The sequence below is a fragment of the Boleophthalmus pectinirostris genome, unplaced genomic scaffold (assembly GCF_026225935.1).
Source record: "Boleophthalmus pectinirostris isolate CB_2022bp ecotype Guang Dong unplaced genomic scaffold, ASM2622593v1 HiC_scaffold_17, whole genome shotgun sequence".
In the NCBI taxonomy this organism is placed as follows: domain Eukaryota; kingdom Metazoa; phylum Chordata; class Actinopteri; order Gobiiformes; family Gobiidae; genus Boleophthalmus; species Boleophthalmus pectinirostris.
The window spans coordinates 2,890,407-2,914,764 of record NW_026571115.1 but is presented as its reverse complement, the minus strand read 5'-3'; positions in this window follow the sequence as shown (position 1 = coordinate 2,914,764).

Here is a 24,358-nt window from a genome sequence, read left to right as displayed (position 1 = left end):
AAGAAGAGAGGGGCAAAAGGAGCGAAGAGTTTAAAGACTGAAGTGCTGGTCGCTAAATTACTTCTGGACAGGTAACTTCCACAGAGATTCTGAACGCGCAGTGGCGATAAACAAGCATGATTTCTAGCGTAAGGAGGCGGCGGGAGCATGCGCAACATTCAAATAAGGACAAACAGTTGCTGTATTTCTCTTTCCTTGGAAAATCCTTTACATCCTTTAATATTTGTATTTGTGGGTTGGGAGAACAAACTCATTACTGATAAATAAATACACATAAAACATCTACAAGTGAATAAATGCAAGATGCTTTACTGTGGAACATTTTACGCAAAGCAATAACATCTCCATGGATACAAGGAGACAGGCACTTCACCAGAGAAATGACTTGGTGCGCCTTTAAATGCTAAATGGGACTCGATTCATCTCGGTGATCTCATTTGTAATTCCACACTAAAAGCTCTTGTGTGTCTCTGTTGTATTTGCATATTTACATGTGAAACAATACATTTAGTTAAGGTGACATTTCCGGGGCCCTTCTCTGGATTAAATCAGCGCTCTGAGCCTCGTCCGTCTCCGTGATGGAATGTGCTCCTTTATATCAAATGTTACATGAAATATTCAGCTGGGTGGATTCAGTTTTATGCTAATATTTGGCTCCTCTTTGCTCCGTTCACATTAACATTTAAGGATCCCTGTGTAATGGCATTAATCATTTGAGCGGCTGTTAACAAGTCTTCCAATTACCGCCATCACTCAGCACTCTGCGCGCTGCAAAAACCCGACGATCTGAGAGGAAATGAGAGTGTGAATGGCTTTGACTGGAGATATGTACTGCGCACTGCAAAAAATAATCAAGTGAACGTATAAGAGGGGTAAAAATAAAGCTACAGTATGTAACTTTCCATGGAAATACAAAATTAAAATGATACGTCAGAACATTCTCCAGGGGATTAGATGGTTTTCTGGTTCTTTATTGTATAATTTCCCTTGTGAATCAGTAACGTTTGTTTACCGTATTTTCCGCAGTATAGGGTGCACTTAAAAGCCTCCAACCCCATCAAAAAACTGACTGCATGCCCCACAATCCAGAGCGCCCTATATATGAATCCACTCAACACGACTTCAGTAAACTACAAAGCCGCACCACTCGCAGAACACACAAACACACACGGAGCAGACAGCGACCGCACAGCGAAACACACCCACAGACACACTCATCACTCCACGCCGACGAGGAACGGAACAGAGGAACGAACCAAAAAAGCGAGCGCAATGTGCCACTTCTAGACACAACTGAACAACTGAGTCACTGCGAACACGCCAACAATCCGTTGGTCCCAGACAGCACCCTCCCTACACGCCACAACTGAACAAAGCCCAGAGTCACCACCATCACTCCATCACACTGTTGTGTTTCCTTTAAAGTCCGGTGCAGTTTATTTGTGAAAAAAGTTTGAAAATAGACCATTCTATGACAGTGTGCCTTATAATCCAGAGCGCCCTATAGTGTGGAAAATATGGTATGTAACTTTCCATGGAAATAGAAAATTAAAACCGTACGTCAGAACATTCTCCAGGGAATTAGATGGTTTTCTGGTTCTTTATTATGTAATTTCTCTTGTGGATCAATAAACTTTGTCTAAATTCTAGAATGTGGTGATGTCTTACTCCCAGATCGGGGTTTAACGGTCAGATTTCCCAAATTCAAATCCAGTTTATTTATAACACACTATTAAAAAGAACAAAGTTGACCAAAGTGCTGTACACAAAGTTAAAAACACGTATAATACATGAAAAAATATAATATATAATTATTGGACAGTAAAAGACCTCAAAATGAGTTAAAAGCCAAAGAAAACAAGTATGTTTTAAGAAATGATTTCAAAACAAGAAGAGAGTTTACTTGTCTTATGTCAATAGGCAATTCATTTTATAATTTATGCCCAAAAACAGAACATGCTTTGTCTCCTCTGAGCTTCCTCCTGGACAGAGGAAGGAGAGCAGAGCCAGAGAGTATTACACCAGCAGGTCAGTGAAGTATTGCGAGGCAAGGCCGTTTAGTCATTTAAAGCCAAAAAAAAAGTATTTTAAAATCCACTCTGAAACAAATGGAGTCAGTGAAGGGCAGACAGGATTGGGAGCACGTGGTTGTATTTTCATGAACCAGTTAAAAGATGAGCAGCTGTATTTTGGACGAGCTGAAAGACTGGATTATGCCAACATAGAGGGCACTGCAGTAATCCAGTCTGGTCGTGACAAAAGCGTGGATCAAAATCTCAAATTGATTACATTGTACTTTACCATGAAAAGAAAAAAAAAAAATCCCAGAGGAAGCCGTCATCCGCATGTTTCCAAACTTCTTCCAGTTTTGTGATGTGAGTGTGAATACAACCCACTGACTAAAACCTATAACTCACTGTAATACACAATTTTACATTTTAACAATATTATTTTACTCGCTTGCTCACAGTAGCCTCAGGGCCTCAAGTTTTTCAGTGAAATAAAAACATTAAAAAATGAAAAATAAATACATATAACAGATGTGCATTGTCATGTTTAGCTATTAAATGACATAAAGTGGCTTCAGTAAGTTAAAATATGTGTTTTATTATTTTTTCCTCCTGTTTGCTAAAAGAATCTTGACTTACAGTGTCTGATGATTTTGCCTTGAAATAAGACACATGTTGAAACCACAGAAACACATTTGAAATCATGTCATTTAGATCCATGTAAACTGTCCAAACTACTCAAACTAAGAAAATACCAGCACAGTCATTAGTACTATTGACTTTACAGTGTAAACTTAAGATAAACAGATACATAATTATAGGAAAATAAATGTTATTCTACAACTACTACTACTACTACTCCTGTTACTACTACTACTACTACTACTCCTGTTACTACTACTACTACTACTAGTCCTTCTTCTACTACTCCTACCACTACTACTACTACTACCTCTAATATTACTACTACTCCTACTAGTCCTGTCACTACTAGAACTACTGCTACTACTTCTAGTCATCCTCTTCTTACTACTACTACTAGTGCTACTCCTTCTACTACTACTCCTACTACTCCTTTTACTATTAATACTATTGCTGCTATCACTACTACTCTTACTCCTACTACTACCCCTACTAGTCCTACCACTACTACTACTATACCCCTAATATTACTACCACTCCAACTAATCCTACCACTACTACAACTACTACTGCTACTTCTACTTCTAGTCCTCCTCTTCCTACTACTACTAGCTCTTCTACTACTACTCCTATTACTACTAATACTACTACTGCTATCACTCCTCCTCCTCCTCCTCCTACTACCCGTAATAATACTACTACTCCTATTAGTCCTACCACTACTACAACTACTACAGCTACTACTACTTCTAGTCCTCCTCCTACTACTACTACTATACTAATACTAATACTACTACTACTACTACTACTCCTACTAGTCCTACCACTACAACTAGTACTGCTACTACTACTTCTAATCCTCCTCTTCCTACTACTACTACTTCTATTACTCCTATTACAACTAATACTACTACTGCTATTACTACTACTCCTACTACTACTAATACTACTACTGCTATTACTACTACTCCTACTACTACTTGTATCACTAAATGCCTAAATGTCCCTTGTGGATCAATAAAGTTTGTCTAATACTACTTCAAGAAATATGTTTAGATCCAAAGATGTAAGGGTGAGAAAATTATTTAAATGACTCTAAAAAAAATCAAAAAACAAAATGCCACTAATAATAATAATGTAACAGTATAACCCAGTGCTCACTTCTCAAACCATAATCTGTTATCTTGTCATTGTACATCGTAGATATTTTTTACAGTGTCCTCAGATGGCAGTAATCCCTCTCTCCTCCACCTCTTCCACCCGTTTCTTTGTTGTAATCAGGATTCTGGGCGCGCCCGGGTCCGGCGCTGCTGCAGCTGACCCGACAGCTGAAGTTATGGGTCGGTAATGGTTCTGTCAGCGTTTGACAATGAGGAGAAAGCCACACCAGCGGCCTCATATTCAGCTCTGAAAATCTCATTCAGGCCCGTCTCCTCTGCACGTCCAGCTGTCACAACACGATTCAATGAGCGTCACTCCAGACACCCTTTCACTTTAGGCACTGTTTCACTTTGGTCCCCCGCTTAAACAGGCCCCGACCATTCACACATTATACACACATACTCCGAAGAATCACCTGGGAGACATCAGGGATATTTGGATATAGATTGTGCTGTTAGTGATGTGCCTGAAATGTTCCAAGGAATGGCATTAAGACTTAGTTTAGTTCTGGTTTAGACCTGGTATGGCGTTAAAGTGTGTGTGCAGTTAAACAGGCCCAGACCATTCATATATTATAGAGGCTTTGCACCGTCACGTGACCCCTATAGCAACAGTACCTACGCCGTCACACTATGTCATTGACTTCAGCAGCATCGGAGAAACATGGGCAGGTTTTGTTGTGTATTTGGTTGTTCTAGACGCTCTGAATGGGATAAAATGATTCGTTTCTTCACTGTTTCTCTGTAAATGACTTATCAGGATCAAACAAGGGAATTATCAGGAAAAAAACAGGAATTATGTCTAGAGAACATAAACCTTGAAGAGATTTCCTATGGTACCATCAAGACACACTCACGTCACTTTCATCAAGGTATTTGCTATTTAAATTGTTTCATAGTTTATTTAATGAAAGAAGCACATTTGCTGAACTAAAATTTCATAAATTTATCCTGGAAAACCCGCACTAGTTTACAATTCAACGAACCCACACTGGGCTCCTATGATCAACATGACGCACGAGTCAAAGTGTCTGTGAGCCGAACCTCGAAAGAATCAGCCATGAGAAAGATCCTCGCGAACGTTAGAAAGATCCACTCACAAAAAGCGATTAATTCTAGAAGACATAGTGGTGGATAAGCAAGACAATAAAGAAAACATGGGTCCTACGACGAGTGACATGTTTATATGTGCTGGAAGATCCAGTTTCTACTGCCACTCACACTGCAAATGTTTTCTTTTTTTTATTTTAGTTCAATAAATGTGCTTCTCTCATTAAATAAACTATGAAACAATTTAAATAGCAAATACCTTGATGAAAGTGACGTGAGTGTGTCTTGATGGTACCATAGGAAATCTCTTCAAGGTTTATGTTCTCTAGACATAATTCCTGTTTTTTTCCTGATAATTCCCTTGTTTGATCCTGATAAGTCATTTCCAGAGAAACAGTGAAGAAACGAATCATTTTATCCCATTCAGAGCGTCTAGAACAACCAAATACACAACAAAACCTGCCCATGTTTCTCCGATGCTGCTGAAGTCAATGACATATCGTGCCCGGTGTCATGGTGGCATAGGTACTGTTGCTATAGGGTCACGTGACGGTGCAAAGCCTCTATAGACAGGGCTCTTACTGATTTGCCTGAAATGTTCCACACTATGGCATAAAAGTGCCCAGTTAAACAGGGTCAAACTTGTAACTCAGGAGGGACATGCCATATTATTTATATATTTGATATGTGTTTCACAGAATTGATACACTTGTCATTGTGCAATAGGGCCGATTTTTATGTAAAATGGGATTTTGAGGTCAAATGAAGTCCCTGCATTTAATTATTAAAGTAAACCTCCATCCATTTTCTTCTGCTTTACCCACGGAGGCAGCAGTTTAAGCAGGGACTTCCAGACTTTCCTTTCCACACTTCCTCCAGCTCCTCCGGGGGGACCCAAGGTGTCCCCAGGCAAGTTGAGAGACATAGTCCAGGGTATCCCCAGGTTTGACTACCCCAAATTTAAGACTTTTTAAAGACCTTTTTAAGACCACTTAAATAAAAAATTAAGACCAACATCGCAGTCAGTATGCGGACAAAAAACACCAGATCCAATTCTAATAATGACCAACCAACTCCTATATCTAAAATAAAAAAAATAAGACTTGGACAACATAATTTCAGACTTTTTAAGGCCTTAATTTAGGAACATGAACTTAAGACCTTTTTAAGACTTTTAAGACCCTGCGGCCACCCTGTCGTCCCTTGAGCGTGTCCTGGGTCTTCCCTGGGACATGTCCGGAACACCTCCCGAAGGAGGCGTCCAGGAGGCATCAGGAACAGATGCCCAAGCCACCTCAACTGGCTCCTCTCGACGTGGAGGAGCAGCAGCTCTACTCCGAGCTCCTCACCCTATCTCTAAGGGAGCGCCCAGCCACCCTGTGAAGGAAACTCATAATGTGAACCTATTCTGCAAAACCTACTTTTCAGAGCTTTTATTCATGTTATAGTTGTTTCCCCTCACCATTTACTCACCCACAGTTGTATTTTTAAGGTTCCATCATCGTCATCGTCAAATCTGCTTGTTAGTGTGATCTGCAGCTGTCCATCAGAGGAGCCGACTCTTTGTTGTGATGAGTTGGCACCTCTGATGACAGGAGTAGAACGTTTGTGTGTCTACTGATCTGGAGGTTGGAGGTTTGAATCCGTCTCTCAATAAAAACATCATTGTTTGAGCAGTCAGATCCACTGGCCCACAGGTTGGTAGTGTGATTCCAGCTCCCACAGATGAACGCTGTCATTGTGTCCTTGGGCAAGACACTTAACCCACCTCGCCCCAGTGTCTGTGCACACTGGTGTATGTGTGTGTGTGAATAGATGAGTGCTTCCTTGAAATGCGACCATTTACCACTTACCATGACGTTTATGGCGACATCAGCTCCCATTCCATTCCCGGTTTTCTAACAGTGAAGTCAGAGCACTTGATTTTTTATTTTTATTTTTTTTATTACGTTGGTTTAGATGGATATTGCTATTTAAAATGTGTAAATCTTAACATAATGATCCATGGGTATCATAGATTATAATTATACAGCAGACACAAAGACAATATTCTTTAAGTGCTTTACTGTCCAAGAATCAGGAAGTGAGCAGTTAGTATGCTAGATATTTTTAGCATTACCGTGATGGCAAAACTCCAAACTAGCCTCCGACAGTTATGAAAAGCACTAATTGCGGTGAATAATAAGAATGCTCTGAATGCGTAAGATAAGTGAGGAATAACTTTGGACAACTGCAAACTGTTTACAATCAACTAATTCTGTTTCCCGTCGGGGCCATTTGTTTGGGAAGTGACGTTCTTAGATGTTTACAGTGCACGGAGGCGTCTTTATCCCTGGATGAAGTGGACTGTCACAGATCAAACAGAAACGAGTCCATATTGGTTCACCGAGCAGAGAACAAGGCTGTCTGCCGTCTGCCGAGCGCACACAAAAACACGACTTTACTTCACATCCTCCACACGACACAATCCTGAGGTCACACTATTCAAATGAGTGTTTTGTCTGCGACTGACGAAACGACAAATTACAACAGTTTTCAATGGCTCCTTCAAACCGTCTGCCTTCGATGTCGTCTGTAATGAGAATGTTCTGGCTTTAGTTTTGATTATGTAAAAGACACAAACTGGTTCTGATTTAGTCCCACGTCAACTGTGTTTCTACGATTCCAATTTGTCTTGTCCCGGTACAGATAGTTTGTACAAGCAGCTGTTGAGGTCAAAATAAGTCTGCTGTGTACCTCTCTGCATCTAATTGTGAAGCAATTTAAGGTCTATCAATTAAGAAAAGTGATTAGCATGCTAGTTGTTGTTAAACTTACTGTGATGGGTAAACTGTGGGGTCTGACGGTCGTGAAAAGCGCTCACAAACTCTTCACGGTGAGTAATTAGGTAAGTGAGGAAGAACTTTGGACCACTGAAAACCATTTGGAATGAACTAGTTATGTTTTTCGCGTTTTTAAGATGGTAAAAAAAAAAATCAGGTGCAGCGTCTTTTAAACTGAAATTGGATTTAAAAACACATCAATACAAAGTACACTGCAAAAAGTAATAGCTAATAGGGATGGAACAAGACAGTTTTCATGAGCCGAGACACATCACGAGATTAGGTCCACGGGGACGAGACAAAATGAGATGTTGACATAATTTGTAATGAATAAGTAGAGCAATCCATTTCACAATTTTGGCTTCATGATTTTAATTTATTTTATGTAATACTTCAGCAGTTTTGTAACTACAGCTTCTCAAACTGTATAACTCACCAGCTCTTAACTTTTTTTAGTCCAAGCCAAAGGTCAATTCAGGGAAAGAAAAATCTCACAAGATCATTTTTTATCTTGTGTGCACGATCTTGTGGTCATAGCAGCTTGTCAAAGCCTGGTCCCATCAGATCTCAGAAGCTCAGCAGGGCCGGGCCTGGTCAGTACTTGGATGGGAGACACTGGGAAAATCAGGTGCCACAGGAGTGCACCAGTCTTAAAAACTGTTGTTGTGTCCTTAGGCAAGACACTTCACCCTTATTGCCTAGTATGAAAGTTGTGTGTTGGTGGTGGTCAGAGGGGCCGATGGTGCATATTGGTTGCCTCGCAGTCTGCCCCAGGGCAGCTGCTGGCTACAGTAGTAGTAGCTTAATAATGCTCTGTAAAGCGTCTTTGAGTGTCCAAAAAAGTGCGATATAAAACCGAGGCATTGTCATTATTATTTTTATTTTTTTTCTTGTGAGATCTTGTGGCATGAGATCTTGTCCCATCCCTAATAACTAAGTAATTATAGTAATTATAAACGTATATATCTTCTATAATGTTTTCATTTGAGTTGGTTTGACAAGAGAAATAATCTACCAGCAATGCCGATACCTAACAATGAATAAAAGAAAAAAGAAAAGAAAAGAAAAACAGCTACTCTACTGTAGGTCGTGGCTTCAGGTGTGTCATGTTTAAATGCAAAGTTTGTGGGGGACACACGTCTAGGACAATACAATGTTTGAAAAAAATAAATTTTCGTCAACATTTGTTGCGCATCTGTGAGTTTCTAAGCCTCATTTCTCAGCTGGTTTCACTTCGTAGAAACCGTCTGACCTCGCAGCGTTAGATTTCGTTCGCTTGACAGTAGGCGGGTACTTTTTTTCATTTAACCAATTGCTGCTATTTGGTCGTGACATATATAATGCACCGCTAACGGGGTTAACTGGTATATTAAACTTTTCCCAAATCCTGTAGGAAGAAGGACAATAACGTCTTTCCCCTTGATAAAATTCACCAAACATTCTCTTTGTTCCTGGCTTTAAATCCTCAGTCTCAGGAATCGTTGCCAACACAGAATGTATGACTCTTCACTGATTGGCTGGTGCCCGAACTCACTTCTTGGATTCTTGCAAACCGTTTAGTGCACTGGTGTCAAACAGATGGCCTGGGGGCCAGATTAAAGGTCTTGGAGGGCTGGATCTGGCCCCCTTGTCTGATTTTCTACAAAAATATTTGAATTATACTTTCTATTAAAATATTGGTAATTTTCTGTGGTGTTTATCACAGCAGCATCTCCAGTGTCTCTGTACGTGGCCCCTCCCACCAGAGCAGCACAAATGAAGACTTGTCTCTTTCCAAACGCTCTTAAAGGACGATCGTTTTGACTGTTGACCGTGACACCCTCATCAGAAAAATGTCCAACATGAGAAAAGTGGAGCTGAGTGCAGGATTTTACAACAAAAATAGACTTATTCCTATTTACAAACAAGTTCATGTTAAAACATTGTGTTGAAATTGTATTTTTCTTAAAGTTTCAGGTTGTTCATAATATTATAATATTTTGTAAAAGAAAGAGTTCATCAATTTAGAAAGATTTCTGTAATAGATTTGTGTTTCTCTGCACCAATATTTGAACTTATTGTTATTTTTGGGGTTTATATGACATGAATTTTCTGATCCAGCCCTTTTGGATCAAAGTAGGTTGGATACAGCCCCCGGACCAAAATGAGTTTGACACCCCAGGTTTATTCCTGACCTAGTCGCTGGAGAGAAATTTCATTGAGCGGAGGCACTAGGTGGCGCCAGACTACCTACGAGTTTCTAGCACCTACCCTCAAATACAAAGACGGTCAACTAGAGGCATTCGATGAGATTTTGAGACAACGGTCTGAACATAGCATAATACATCGACATATTTTACATATTTTGACTTAATTATCTGGTAAGATTTGCTCAAAATAAGATAAAGTCTAGTAATTCAGCTTATTTCAACTTTCAGTTTCAGCTCCACTTCACATTCATCGTCTGAAGAATGAGTTTCTGAGGTCACACTATTCAAATGAGTGTTTTGTCTGCAACTATAAAACAAATCACAACAGTTTTCTATGGCTCCTTCAAACCGTCTGGTGTCTGTCGTCTGTAATGAGGACGCTCCAGCTTTAGTTTTGATTATGTAAAAGACACAAACGTCAGCGATGTGTTTCAATTATGCTCATGTTTGAAATGCGGAATTAGAGTTTAATGTAGACAGACTATCCACTGCAAAGGTAATATCTAAAAATATCAATATCTAAAACATTAACCTTGTTTGTGGTCATACCGGCTTGTCAGAGGCTGGTCTCTTCAGATCTCAGAAGCTCAGCAGGGTAGTACTTGGACTAGAGACACTGGGAAAATCAGGTGCCACTGTGTTGCTGTGTCCTTAGGCAATACACTTCACCTACATTGCTTAGTAAGAAAGTGGAGTGGAAGGTGTTTCTTGGCGAACAGTTGGTGCCTTTCGTTTTGGCGTTGACTTTTTAAATTCGTAACCAAGGTGGAGTGAGGGATCAGGATTTTGCTTTGTTGGCGCTTCACATACAAAATGTTCACTGCAAACTCAGGATGATTAGTTTTTTCGTCCTTCCTGTGTATCAATCCTGCCCATCGCCTTCACCTTTCACTATTTTTCAATTCTGTTGGGAAGGGAAACAGTTTGAACGGAGGTTTGCAGTCACACACATCTGATTCCTTTTTGAAGTTATGGAGTTTGCAAACTTCCGAAGCCCATTTCTCGAGTCGTTTTCCGCCATTAGGATCCAACATCCACACAATTTCGATGTCTGAATCCCAAAACTATAATATGACAATATCAGAACCAGAAACAAAAGTGATATGGTTCAAAAGACTTGAAAAGATCGGCTTTGACAATAGACACATCCCACTGGGAAAACAAACATGGCGGTTTGATGCTCACTTTTTCGGAGGATCCTTCCCAGTATGCACTGCACCATGACCGGAATTCGAAATCTGAGATGCATGTATAGTAACTTACCACCACTGAGTATTGAGTGAATGAACAATGTAAAGTACTTTGGGTGTCTTGAAAGATGCTATAAATGCAGTGATTCTGATCCATGTGTTAATGTTGTTTCCTCGGCAAAAAACAGACCTGGAGTTGTGTTTTGTTTCATTCACACAAGGTTAAAACATAAACCCTGCATATTTAGACCTTGTTCTTATCACAAAGTGGAATAAAGGTCATGTCAATACAGGTAGTGCTCTACTGCCTTTTTAAACTCCATACATCTCCTGCACCTTCATTAAAATCATTTGACTGAGTAGGTATACATGCACATCAGTATCCCGGTCATTGGCCATATCCCGATTACAGCAGTATTCAGGATACTGTATATACATGTGCCCTGAGAAACTGGGATATTCGTGTAACTCGATATTCGTGAGTACATGATCAAATGGAGTATCCCGGTTTCTTGACATAACCTTACAAATGCGCAAGCGCTAAAATTTACTTAATTTAAGTTAATAAACCAGGAAAAATACAAACAACCATGAGCTGCTTTAGCAGAGGAAACTTGAGAGGTTTAACCAGCGGTACAGAGCTATGAGATATCCCACAATCCACTGCACAGATCAAACCCAACGTGTAGATTTTTTATTAAAATATTCTGCATAAATAAACTCAGCTTTATAACATATGAACCAGAACCACATCAGCCCGTTTGATCAAATAATTCAACTTTGCCACATTTGTTTACGTTTAACTGAAACAAAACTTAAGACCACATGGCTCATTTGCATAAACTGTTAGTGCTGATAAAAACAGCTCACTTCTCCTGCTGCTGATGCATCAGCTTCTTTCCGACTAAAAGACATGACTCAGTGGATTATATGTGTTTTTTTTTGTGACAGAGGAGCTGATGATGATGAGTGTGTTCTGTGTGTATATCACATCGGAGATATTTCATGTTTAACTTTTTAGCAATCATACATGTGCAGGTCATTGAGTACAGATTCAGTGCAGCTCTTTATTTTACACTCATTTCACTCATGTATTTTATGTATTTTTGATGTATTTCATGTATTTTTTACTTTATTTCTGTCGCTATTGTGGTGAAAAGACTGACGCATGTGCACTCAACTCTATGTTGCAGTAACCAGGATATACAGGCCACAGTATACCAGTTTCTCATAATCGGGATACTGACACCGTTTACATGCACCATGACGAACCCGGGATACTCAAAAAACCTGATCATAACCGGGATACTCATGTGCATGTATACGCACTCAGTGATTTCAGCCCTGGAACTATCAATCTCTACTGAACTAAAGGTAAAGCTGTTAACTTGAAAACTACCACTACATGACATCACAAGGTGAATCAGAGCATTTTGAGCTTTGGAGACGTAGACAGACTAATAAAGCGTTACTCAAACATGTGTGAATGGAACAAAACTTTGAATTTTGAGTCAGTTTTACTCAGATCAAGATATAGTACGTTCTTAAATCAGCTAAATGAACATTCTCCAGCGATTACTACTACACTGTACGCAAAAATGGCCACCCAAAGAGCCACAGCTGCCCTGGGTCACACTGACTGCAGAGAGGCTGCCGATCTGCGCCGCCCGAACCAGCTCAAAGTCTCCAACCCGTTCTGAAAGTGAGTAATACAACTGCTGTAAATGTTCGTATGAAGAGTAATTGATTCCTAATGAAAGGCAGAATGAGGTGAGCAGGTCCATAATTCCCGTTACAGATTGTCACCGGAGTTTGGCTGAAGTCGCCGTAAATCGCCCGAAGCCCCAGTGACATCATAAAAAAGTACCCAACTTTTTCCATAAAACGTGGCGCAGGTTTAACGAGCTCGCAGTGATTAAAGCTAACGACGCGAACGCACTTTTAGATCATTCAGTCTGAGAGGGAGGACACTTTGGGGAAAAGTCCAAGAACGCCAATTTGTAAAGAGCTTTTTCCGTTTAATTTACTTTAATTATTTTAAAATTAAGAAATAAAACTGCATTGTGGTTTGAGGAAGCTGAATGACAACAACTTAAATAGAGTTATTAAAAGTATAAAAAAGAATTAAATTCTAATCAATACGAAAACAAGTATCGAAACTAGATACTCAAGTTTAGATCATATTTTCACATTCAGGACTCCACGAAGATTCCTGTTTTTTCTACTTTCAAAACTCTGAAATGCACAAACTTATTTTCAAAATTAAAAGGGTGAAGTGAAGAATGACCTTTATTAGAGCCTAGTACACTAGTAGTAATAATTTTCAACAACTTGTAAATAGGATTATTAAAAGTATCAAAAATCAAATACTTAAACAAGTATCGACACTAGATACTCAAATGTAGATCATGTTTGTCACATTCGGGACTCCACATAGATTTCTCTATTTTTTCTACTTTCAAAACTCTGATCTCTTCAACTACTGTACTTCCACTCTACTCAGAAACGTACAAACCTATTTTTAAAATGATTAAAAAGAGTGAAGTAAAGAACTAGCTTTATTAGAGCCTTGTATACTAGTATGTGTCTGAGCTTTTTCTATTTTATTTAGCTTAATTATTTAAAGGGCTCATCTCATGCAAAACAACTCTTTTCACTTTTTTTTTTTTTCACTTTTTCTGTATCTTCTGCACATAAACATGCACAGTTTGGGTTTTGGAACATCCATTACACAATAAGTTCTGAAATCTTACTGATTTCTTGGAGACGAAGACGAAGGGGCTAAAAACTGACTCTCGGTCGATAAATTACTTCTAGACAGGAAACTTCAGCAGTAATTCTGAACATGCACTGGATGTAAACAAACGTGATTTCTGGAGTAAAGAGGCGGGAGGAGATGTTTCTACTGAGGAGCTGTGGAGGAGGAAGGTGGTGTCACATGCACAACATTTGAAAAAGGACTGTCTCTGTGTTTCTCTTCCCTTAAAAACATCCTCTATCCAACCTTTGAAGGTGGAAAAGCTTTGTATAAAAATGGAACCATTTACCATAAAGAATTAAAACTGCATTGTGGTTTGAGAAAGCTCCAATGACAGTCATTTGCAACAACTTGTAAATAGAATTATTAAAAGTATTGGAAATCAAATACTAATCGACAGTAAAATAATGATCACAACTTTACTCACGTTTGTCACATTCAGGACTCCACAGAGATTTCCACTTCCACCCTCCCTCCTCCTCTCTCTTCCTCCCTCTCTGTCCCACTCTCTGCTTTTTACCTTTCTCTCCCTCCCTTTTTCTCTCACTCCCTCCCTCTTTCTGTCTGCTTTTCACCCCTCTCTCCCTCTGTCTTTCTATCTCCCTCAAATCATCTCTCTCTTTCTCCCCCTCTCTCCCCCTCCTGCCCTCTTGCTCTCTCTCCCTCTCTCTGTCTGCTTTTCACCTACCTCTCCCTCCCTCTTTCTCTCTATCTCCCTCCCATCCTCTCTCTCTCTTTCTCCAGCCCTCTTGCTCTCTCTCCCTCTCTCTGTCTTCTTCTCACCTCTCTCTCCCTCACTCTTTCTCTCTATTGCTCTCTCTCTCCTACTCTCTTTCTCTCTCTCTCTCTCTCTCCATCCTCTCTCTCTCTCTCTCATCCACTCTCTTTCTCTATCTCCCTCCCATCCTCTCTCTCTCGTCCTTTAATTCCTTTCTCTCTCTCCCTTCCATCTTCTCTCTCTCCCTTCCATCCTCTGTCTCCCTCCCATCCTCTCACTCTATCTATCTATTTCACTCCCACCCCCCTCCCTCCCATCCCCCCTCTCTACCTCCCTCCATCCTCTCTCTAGCCTCCTCCCATCCTCTCTCTCTCTCTCTATGTCCTTCCATCCTCTCTCTCTGTCTCTCTCTATCTCCCTCAAATCCTCTCTCTCTCTCTCTCTATTTCCCTCCCATCCTCTCTCTCTCCCTCTCCATTCTCTCTCTCTCTCTCTCTCTCTCTCTCTCTCTCTTTCTCTAGCCCCCTCCCATCCTCTCTCTCTCTCCCTCTTTCTCTCCCTCTCTTCTGCGCTGGTAGAATGACAGTAATTAAAGGCATTGATGTTTCAAATGCAGAAGTGCGCGTCTCGCCTGTTTGGACACACAAACAGGCTCGTGTGTGAGTTTGTGTGTGAGTTTGTGTGTGAGTTTGTGTGTGAGTTTGTGTGTGAGTTTGTGTGTGAGTTTGTGTGTGAGTTTGTGTGTGAGTTTGTGTGTGAGTTTGTGTGTGAGTTTGTGTACGGGCTCGTGTAAATACTTGTGTACAGGTTTGTGTTTGTGTACGGGCTCGTGTTTGTGTACGTGCTGTAAACCGCTGCGCTCATCATGTCATTTGTTTGTAAGTCGCGTGTCGCCGCTGACGACGCCGCGCACCTGAAGCACGAGCTCCTCTCAAACGCCGAATTTCGAGTTTTAATTTTGGCGCAGGCAGTCGTTAGCGCGCGGTAATGCGATACGGTAGAGTCCAACTTTAATCAAGATTTTATTTGTTTTAATGTGTGAAAACAATAAAAGAGTGTTTCCATGAAGCAGATCTGGTTTCTACGCAGATTTTTTCATTATTGGGGAAAATGATACAGCGGGGAGGATGTCATTACTGAAGACAATTTTGCGTAATTATAAAGTCATATTCTCAGCTCCAGTTTGAAGCAGAACACATCGTATTTGTGTTGTGTTGTTTTACATGTGTGTGTGTAGTAACTGGACTATAATCTGAGGCATATGTGACTGACTTTTGCTGAGTTTCAGATGACATCACAACATTCTATAGACCACTAATGTTTAAGATTACATTTACATTGAAATGAATCACCGTATTGGAAACAATTTATGTCCAGACGCGTCTTTTCTGTGTCCCCAATCCTTCCCTATCCACACAGCTTTGAGCATATTTGTTTACGATTTAGAGAAACAAACCTTAAAACCGCATGGCTCATTTGCATAAACTGAGCGGCTCAAAAAAACAGCTCGGTATCGTGTGTTGATGTGGTTCAGCTTCTGTCAGGGTAAAGGACACGACTCAGTGGAATATGAGTGTTCTCTCTGTGACAGAGGGGTGTTCTGCTGATGGTGAGTCTGTTCTGTGTTTCTGTCGTGTTGGAGATGGTTCATGTTAAACTTTTCAGAGATTATACATCTGCAGGTTGTACACACAGACCGTATATATGAATGGACATATATTCTACCCTCTTAGTGATTTGGTGGTGAATTACTTCGCGGTGCATAGACCTTACCTCACCGTATCGGCGTTTTCAGGCGTCCACACAGTGCCAGATCAGATCTGTGCTCAGATAAATTCGTGGGAGCTGGAGCAACAAAACACAAAGCAGAACAGGAACAACTCAAATCGGCCATCTCTGACCACTGTAAAAGAGAGAAGCCCTTTCTGGACTGAGACAGAGCAAACATCATTGGGACAGAGGAAAACAAACATTGTCACTGGATTAAAGAGGCAATTGAAATACGGAAACAAGCCCACGAGACGATAAGCCAGGACAAGGGGTCTTTTTTTACTCTCACACACACGGGATACTGTCCTGAGGAAGTCTTCCTGCCTCCACCGCTAGGAAAACAGCACCAAAACCTGTTTAAATCAGCTGAGCGACACGTCACAGCAACATCACATGACCCTGAGGAAGAGCGCCGTGAGCAGGTATGATAAAAAGTCTTGGTCTGAAAAAACAACCTAATAACATAAATTATCGGAAGACCAAATGAACCCGATTGGACTAAAAATGTGACTATTTACCATGGAGACAAGCAGGTACTGACCCTACAGAAAAGTTGCATATTGCACCTTTATTTTAATTTATTTTATTTTATTTACAATATTACTTGTGTTCATATTGTTTCCAGGGTTCCCACAGTCATAGAAATCCTGGAAAAGTCATGGAAATCGAAAATGTCATTTTCCAAGTCTGGAAAAGAAAGCCTGGAAGTTTTGGAAAAGTCATGGAATTTTAGTCTCTCTTTCACACGCAACTCCAGCGTTCTGTTAAGTTCTGATGAGACTACTCGAATTCTTTCTGAACGTCTGTGCCTTTTGTTTAAAAGAGACGACAATAAATGCACTGACAGGATTTTAAATGTTCAAAAACTATAATCCCAAACCATAAGGTGAGTGGAAAGAGTTAACAGTTCAGATTTAGCCCTAAAAATATGATCAGTTTTACAAATGTAGGTGTCATATAGTCATGGAAAATTCACTTTAGGTCATGAAAAATCATGGAAAAGTTTTGAAATTTTGTCAAAGAAAAAAGTGGGAACCCAGTGTTTTTAACCCAGTGTTTTTAACCCAGTGTTTTTAACCCAGTGTTTTTAACCCTGTGTTTTCCTGTTGTGTTTCCGTCACTTCAGAGTTTATAGTTAAGAACATAAAGTCCATCCTTGCATGCTCCGATCAATTCTTCTGTCAATTAGCTGCTTCGGACCCTTCTAAAGCGTCTCTGGGGCCTCGCTTCGACCTGTGGTCCACCCTTTGAATAACACCGCCTCCGGCACGCGACCGTCCGCCGCTTCTCTCTCTCTCTTCTATCTTATCTTTTTTTTTTTTTCTTCTCGACTTGAAGCACCTTTTTATTTACGACTGCATCTGGCACCGGTCCCGCTCTCTTCTCTGTTTAAGATGCAACGGCGTCTCCGGGGGTTACCGAGGGCTGGCTTTATCAATCTGTTCCCTCCCGGTCCCGAACGCGTTACCCCATGCGTTTAATCACTGCCACTAATTAGCGCTAATTACTCATAGCCTGCCCGTGAGACCCCTCCCCTCCCCCTCCTCCCCTCTCCTCCTCCTCCGTCGCTCCCCCTTTCCCGAGCCCCCCTGATGTATTCCCGTTATGAAGGTCCTCGGTAGCCCACAGGTACCGAGCGCGAGCCCATCCCCGGATCTGTTTTATGGCCAACATTTCCAGCTAATCCCCCGTGCTGGCCTCCAGTAGCGTAAAGGAGGGAGGGATGGAACGATAAAGTGGGAAGAGCAGTGGATTCTGGGACGTTTAAGACACACAGGGGGTGGTTAAAGTCCGACTTGGTACCGTTTTAATGTAAGCTCTTTAACTCTTTTAAACGTTTTGATTCTGTGTTCTGTCGCCGTAGTTACTCATACTGCTATCATGTCAAAGTTCCATATTTTTACAGTTTATTTTTAGAAATCAAAAAAAAAAAAAAAAACAATCATATTTAACCATCAACCTATCATCAAAGTCAGACGTTTTATTTGCGTAGTCACACTTTTCTAACATTTATTAAGAGTTTAAAGGTGGGTTCTTCAAATACTTTTCTCTGTGGAGATGTTGTCTGGAATGTTTCACAGTATGGTACTAAACTATTTTAAACTTCATGGAGACCAAACCAGACCAAGTTAAAGTCAGATCTGTGGAGAGGCAACCCCGCTTACAGTCAGAATTAGTGATGGGCATTCAATTAAATTTTCTTAATCGATCGTCGAGAGAATTAATGATCGATTATTGATTAATCATTAATGTTTTTATATTAAAATTATCATCATTATTATTAATATTTGCAATAATCTGATAATAATAAAATTCAACTTTATGACATATAAACTGTAACCACTCTAGAGCCACATCAGCCCGTTTGATATTATAATGTGTTTAATGCAGATTTGTGCAACTCTCACAGAAACTAAACTTAAAACCACATGGCTAATTTGCATAAACTAAGTGAAGAAAAAAAACTGCTCTTGTGTCGCTGATGCGGCACGACTCAGTGGAATACAGGTTAATGTGACCAGATTTGCATTTGTTAAAACCAGGACATCGTACGGGGGAGGGAGGTGGGGCCTTGTCATCGACATTGCGTGACTCTCACCTGGCAAAACTTTTTCATGTTTTCGATGTCCTGGTGAACTTTTTTCTCACTGGACACCGAAACATATGTGCTGCTTTGTTCACTGTGCACACGGCCTCACACTTGTCCCGACCGGAACGGAAAGAGTGGAATTTTTTGTACTACTCATCAATAAATACACATTTGGCTTCAGAACATTGCAGAGACACATGTACGGACCCCTGTTTGTCCTCAATTATCGATTAATCGACTAATCATGCCCATCCCTAGTCAGAATGGCTGTTTATAAAATAAGATAAGATAAGATAAGATCATCCTTTATTGTCTCCCATGGGAGAAATTTGTCTTGGGACAGTGGGTAACATGCTTTATCAAAAAACAGGACGACACAAAGCACCACGTAAACAAACACCATAGAACACAAATAGATAAGAGACCAAGTATGACCACGAGTGATGCACCAACAAGACCTTTAAATCCTTCTTTTGCACACTCCCTTGACCCATGTGCACTTTTGATTGTACATTCCTTACGCCTTTTCATGTATTTTTTTTTACTGCACTATCTGAGTTTAGCAGATTAACGGCTAATGGCACAAAAGATTGTTTGAATCTGTTCAGTTTACAGTTTGGGACCCTGAACCTTCTGCCTGACGCATCCACTCAAACTGACTGTGAAGAACATGGGTTGGGTCACTGAGCTCCTTCCTGCCGAGCTTCCTCACAGTCTCCTCAAAAATTTGCTGAAGTGAGCTCGGGGTCACACCCATTATTTTACCCGCTCTTTTAGTCAAGGTTAAAATCTGTGATTTAAGTTTGACTGACAGGTTACCAAACCTGGGTTTTTCTAGGTGTTTTTGTGCTATAAAACCACTGAAATGAATAAATGTAAAGGTTGAACTATTTAATGTCGTACTGTGGAACATTCCAGGCAGAGCGATGACATATCCATAGAAACAAACAGGTGAAGGACTCCCAACTAAAAAAAGTTACATACCATAAAATACTAAATAATAGTCGGTGCATTTGTTTCAATCACTTAACAGACCAGGCATTTATTTGAGACAAGGCGGCAATTTGGGGCAGGAGATTAAATCCTTCCTCAGAAAAATCTTGCTCAGCAAAACTGGGAAAATGTGGTATTCAAATTCTTTTAACCAGTATCACTAGAATTTACAGTATTTTTTTTACAATGACTTGGCAAAGGAGAAATTCAGTTTGTCGACTGGACAAAAGTTTATGTGGTTGAATACGTTTTGCTGCTTAGTCGACAAACTGAAAACTCCTTTCCATGGATTCTACCTTGACGACTGAGGGATTTTTCAGAAAATAATACTGAAACCGGGTCCGGTCAAGTGGTAATGGAGGGAAACGGACAGATTTTTTACATTCAAATCAGAAACTAGAGGGACTATTGAAATAAGTAAAGTATCAGAATGTAGGAAAGAGTTACACTCCAACAGGGTCAAGTTAAACCTGTGATATTCTTTCAAGTTGTTGACAAAAAATGTAAAAACTCATGTTGGTAACAGAGGGAATGAAATATGCAGCACTTTTTGGTCAATAAACTCTTGGTTCTCACTTCCATATCCTTAACAAACTGGTTTGAATATTTGCTTCATATAGTTTTCTACCATATGGTACAAGATTAGGTTGAAAAACCTCTTACTTTTTGAGTCATGAGATTTTTTATTAAGAAAGGTCATGGTAACGGAGGGAAAAGTAACGGAGGGAAAATTGTGCAAACAAGTAGAAGGTGCAGGATTTTACATCATTTGTCACTTTTTTCTTCTGAATACTTTAATATTACTTCAAAATGAAAGGAAACTATTTCTATAAAATATGTCAGTCCTTCCAAGCAAATTTTTATCTTTTTTTTTTTTTTTTTTTTAATCATGTACCTTCATCAACAGTTCAAAGATGGAATAACACAAGATATGATGAAATACATCCATTTATTTACATGATTTGCAGGTCTTTGAAATTTGGGAAATAATTTTTGTTCCATGTTTCATACATGGTCTGTTTAAAACGTATGGAACTTTAGAACCAAAAATGGTACAGAAAAAAGGTGAACAATTTCATAAACTAGAGTACATATGTATCTGTTCAATACATTTTTATATCAGATGCATGAACTTGAATTTTTGGCCTTGCTGTTTACTTCTGCTTGACCGGACCCAACTTCTTTATGCCCCTGACATAAAGCATTATAGTCCCAGTCAACACATTTTTAAATATACAGTATTATTAAAATGAGCTGCTACAAACTGCAGAATGAACCAATAATTAGGAACAGTATTTATTCAACCCTCTACAACTCAAATCTTAGGTTATTATATAAAAATGGTAAAAATCTCCCCAAAAACAAAACAAATAAGTCTGCCTTTCCTCACCCCTTTGCCACAACTTTCCTCTTACGCCTCAGCAACTATGATCACATTGCTGCTTCCTCTGAATTGCCAAACTGAAACAATATTACCAAAACTCCTAAAAACTGCGTCCATTTCCTGCACGCTATGTTGCACCATCATTCTTTTTTTACGTCATCTGTTCCTCTACTTTTTCAATGAAGGTGAGGCTGATCGGTAGCCTGATTCTTTCATGAGCTGGTTTCACTTCTTCAAAACCGTCTGACCTCACAGCGTTAGAATTCATTTGCTCAAAAGTAGGCGGGTACTTTTTTCATTTAATTTAATGCACCACTAACGAGTCTAACTACTAAGCTTTTCCCAAATCCCGTAGGAAGAAGGACAATAACGTCTTTCCCCTTGATAAAATTCACCAAACATTCTCTTTGTTTCGACTTTAAATCCTCGATCTCGGGAATCGCTGCCAACACAGACTATATCACTCTTCGCTGATTGGCTGGTGCCTGAACTCGCACTTCCAGGGTTCTTGCAATCTGTCTAGTGTATTCCAATTCCTGACCTAGTCCCTGGAGAGAAATGGAATTGAGCCAGTCTAGGCGATCGGACGCAGCATAGAGAATATAGCCTATCCGTTCCGAGTCATGGAACCAGTCTGGTGAAGGCAGGACTGACCTGAAGTTAAACTGCTCATGCGACGGCTGTAAACATCAGGCTTTCTGTGGTGTCGCTGCACTAATCGTCAGATCTTAAAGCACAAAAAAACAAGAAATGGGAGTTTGAGCAGCTCCTCAGCGGCAACCACAGCCGCTCCTGGGGGTGTCGGCAAAGGCTACTTTCTATACAGACTCGGCATTTATTTGGAACCAGCAGTTAATTGAATCCCGGCTATTATTTGGTATTTTACGGTAGTGCGCTTTGGAATACATGATTTTTAAAGACTTTAAAGAACCACACATTTCACACGTTCGCGTTCGCATTCATACACCAGTGCATTGCTCAAGGACACAACAGCAGCATTCATCTGCGGGAGCTGGAGTCACACCTGTGGTCGCTCTGCCGATGCATGGTTACTATAGCAACTTCGGCGACTGCACCGAAATCGGGCAACCGCCACACGTATAGGACTCTAAACAAGAAAGAGCAGTGCATTGTGGGTATTTGAGTCCCACGCGGGGTCGGGGAAAGGCTCCGCGCGTAATAATAATAATAGACGGGTTTTGTAATGGTTTCTCGCTTTGGGTTCACGTTGTTATTTGCAGGAAAAAATATATAAATAATGAAAAGAAAAACATCATTCAAATAGATGTAAAGGTGAAGTAGATTCTGTTCGGCGGTGACTGTACGCTGAACTTTTAAAAATGTCAAAGGTGTAAGAAATGTGATTGATGGGGAAAAAAAGGGCCTGTAGAGAGAAAATAGGGAATTTTCACTTTTATTTTCAGTCGAGTTGCTTACAGTTGGGGTTTCTAACTGAGCAATTGGATCACGGATAAACAGAGGTAACCATTTGAACATTTGGAGGTTGTGGGTTAGACTCTAGATCAGAGGTCTTCGACTGTTGGGGGTACTGCAGGGGGTCTCGAAATCTTTGGTTGATTACACTTTTTTGAAGGATGATGATGATGATGAACTAGTTTTCTGTTGATTCTCGTCTCTCATTCCCCGTCAAACTGCAAACACGTCAGCCCGGATTTTATCGTTTCTTCTCGGCTACATGTGAAGAGTTCTGTTACAGCTTCACTTTTAGAATTTCACTTTCAGAATGACCAGAAAAGTTCCGTGTGCCATATCAAACTCTTGTCTGCGCGCGCTGTGACTCCTCTCTTGTTTAACAGATCATTGAAAAAGCCCATTTTCCGTGATGTCGTTGTTCAATTGCTCTGGTCTTCTCAGAGTCACCGCGAGCGCTAAGTGCAGCTTAAACTTCAGGTCTGAATTAGGTTTGGTCAGACTCAGGTTTATTTCTGTCATGGAACAAGTTGAGGCTTAAACTGGAGCTGGAGCTAGATTCAGCTCAGGATTTTTAGGTGAGGCAAGTTTATTTGTATAGCACAATTCATACACAAAGTAATTCGAAGTGCTTTTTTTTTTGGATAAGCCTGGTCTTGTTAAGCGACTTTGATGAAATATCTCTCGAATATTGAATGTACAATAACAGAGCAGCTGTTTATACACGACACTAGGTCCAGTTTAATATAAAACACAACTGTATGCCATATATATAGTGGGGGGTCCCTGCTCCTGCTCTCCATCAATTTGGGGGTCCCTGGCCTGAAAAATGTTGAAGACCCCTGCTCTAGATCAGCCTGATTCATGAGATGGTTTCACTTTGTAGAAACCATCTGACCTCACAGCATTAGGATTTGTTTACGCAATGGTAGGTGGGTAGTTTTTGTTTAACTAATTGTTGCTATTTGGTCATGACGTATGTAATACACCGCTAATGGGGCTAAATGGTATATTCTTAAGCTTTTCCCAAATCCCGTAGGAAGAAGGACAATAACGTCTTTCCCCTTGATAAAATTCACCAAACATTCTCTTTGTTCCGGCTTTAAATCCTCGATCTCGGGAATCGTTGCCAACACTGAATGTATGACTCTTCGCTGATTGGCTGGTGCCCGAACTCACACTTTCTGGGTTTTTGCAAACCGCCTCCTGCATTTTGATTCCTGACCTATTCGCTGGAGAGAAATGACATTGATTGGACACACTAGGTGGCGCCGGCTTGGCTAGCTCTAGAGCTCTGAGTGGAGTCTGCAGGTCTTTCATTCCCGAAATTCCTGGATTCAAGAGAAGCCACCAACTGTCACCCAGTGGTATAAAGACATTTTTAGAGTCTTACCCATGGAAAGAGTCAGCGCAAAACTGAAAGGTAATGATGATTTCTTTATGGAGTTGTGTTCTCACTATCATTATACAGAGAGGTTCAGGCTCAGAGTTTATTGGGCGGTTGGTTTGCCTGTTTGACCAGGTCAGTGTGTCTTGTTTAATTGGGTAATATGTATGTAATGAGAAAAACTCAAACACATGCTGCTCTTTCTTTTGTGTGTTGTGTTAAAATGTTGAAGACTTAAAAATAAAAAAAAAAAAAAAAAAATAGT